The 2,074-nt window shown below is 51.0% G+C and overlaps 1 protein-coding gene across 2 annotated transcripts in view; it reads left to right on the top strand.

Annotated features, from left to right (window-relative positions):
• Arhgef18 (Rho/Rac guanine nucleotide exchange factor (GEF) 18) overlaps positions 1 to 2,074 on the top strand; it is a gene marked incomplete in the record, with an annotated part of 78,210 nt that overhangs the window by 67,170 nt on the left and 8,966 nt on the right.

The following is a 2,074-nucleotide window of genomic DNA, read 5'->3' as shown; positions in this document are numbered from 1 at the left end:
CTCGAACTCACAATGATCCTCCTGCCTCAGCCTCCCGAACGCTGGGATTACAGACGTGCGCCACCACGCCCAGCTCAGGAAAACCCCTTTCTTCCTAAGGACTTTTGGTCCCTGTCCCTGAGGACCTGAGCTCAGGCAGCCACCCACCCAGGGCTGTGGCGGGTTGATTCCAGAGAACGTGGGCCCTCAACACCCCATCACGGGAGCCAGGCTCAGCCGGGGCCTCCGTGGCTGAACCTGCCCAGCCCTGTGCCCACCCGGACTTGGCTTCCTCCCCTGCTGTGACAGCCGCTGGTGCAGGGTAGGGGCCCCTGCTGAAGGGCTTGGAGAGCCCCTTTGCTCCCGGGTCACCTGGAGAGGGCGCCCTTCCTCGCTGAGCCCTCGCATCGCATCCCCGACCCGAGGTTTAAAGCGGCTTCTCAAGGGCTGGGGTGTCGCTCGGTGGTTAGCGCTCACCAAGCGCACAGGCGCCTCTAGGTTTCACTCCAGCACCACAAAAAAATTTTAAAAGTAGTTTCTCAAGACGTTTTGCAGCCCCTCTCCCTGTGCTGTTCATTCCCTCCGAACTTTGTTTCGGAAACTTACACGGCTCAGAAAAGCATGCGCGCGCGCGCACACACACACACAAATCATCCGCAGCCTGTCACCCAGAGACAAGGACGTGGCACCTCTGTCGTGGGGTGTCTGCCTGGCTGCTGTTCACGACACGTTCGTATCACGGGTTGGCAGGTGACTCCTCCGTCACGCCATTGTCCCTCGGGAACCGCCGTAGACAGTGTGCACGTGAGCCAGCGCAGCTGTTGTCAATAAAGCTTTATTTACAAAGGCAGACAGCGGGCCGACCTGGCCCCTCTACTTGTAGCTTAAAGGCAGCATTTAAGTTCTTCCTGTTGTTTTTTAACTTATAAATTTGTATCAGTCCATGACTGTAGTGTGTCATGTCTGCATTCCTCGTGGGGAGCTGGTGCGTGGACGGAACGCATCTTTATTCTCCTTACCTCGCTTGTTCCTCCCCGCTCCACCTCTTGGTCCCCTTCCCGCTTGCAGAAGCTCTATCTCCCTGTTCCCCACTAGCTGTCTTTTATTGTGCTCTTTAAATTACATATGCCTTGGGTTTCTCATGTAAGAGAAACCATCTGATAGTTACTCTTTGGTCTGATTTACTTCACTTAACATTGTGGTCTCAAGGTGCACCCATTTTCCTACAGATGACTCAAATGTACCCTTCTTTATGGCAGAGTAGTACTCCATTGTGTATGAATACCACATTTTCTTCTGTTGTTGAGGGGTTTTTGTTTATTTGTCTCACTGTGTAGTTCAGGCTGGCCTTGAACTCACACTGTAGCCCAGGATGGCTCAAACTCACGGTGATCCTCCTGCCTCAGCCTCCCAAATGTGGGGATACAGGTGTGCACCACCATGCCTGGCTGTAGAATTCTTTCTGGACGGATGCACAACAAAGTGGGAATACTGGTTGGCTCAGGGATTTGAGGAGGACTGTCATTGATAGATACTATATGGCACTGTATCTTTTTTGGGTAGTGTAAAGTGTTCATTACTGATTATATAAAAAAAAAATTGACTCTATATCTATAGTCCCAGCTACTTGGGAGGCTGAGACAGGAAGGTCATTTGAGCACAAGAGTTTGAGGCCGGCCTGGGCAACATAGTACAACCCTATCTTTTTTAAGGGGGGAAAAAAAAGCATATTAAATTGATACCTTAAAAACATCTGGGTACAGTAGTGCATGCCTGCAGTCCCAGCTGTTTGGGAAGCTGATGCAGGAAGATTGCAAATACGAATCCAGTCTGGGCAACTTAGTGAAACCCTGTCTCAAAATAAAAAGGCCTGGGGATGGAGCTCAGTACAGAGGCCCTGGGTTCAATCCCCAGTACTGGCAAAAGAGAAAGAGAGAGATACTAGGGTATCATTGCAGTAGTTGAGTTTTTTTGTTGTTTTGTTTATTTTGTTGGGTCTTTTTGAGACAGGGTCTCACTATGCAGTTCAGGCTGGCCTTGAGCTCACTTTGTAGCCCAGGCTGGTCTCAAACTCGCAACGATCCTCCTGCCTCAG

Source organism: Chinchilla lanigera, unplaced genomic scaffold (assembly GCF_000276665.1).
Source record: "Chinchilla lanigera isolate Chin_1 unplaced genomic scaffold, ChiLan1.0 scaffold00162, whole genome shotgun sequence".
Lineage (NCBI taxonomy): Eukaryota > Metazoa > Chordata > Mammalia > Rodentia > Chinchillidae > Chinchilla > Chinchilla lanigera.
The sequence above is the reverse complement of the archived record's forward strand: the minus strand, read 5'-3'. Positions and strand labels throughout refer to the sequence as shown.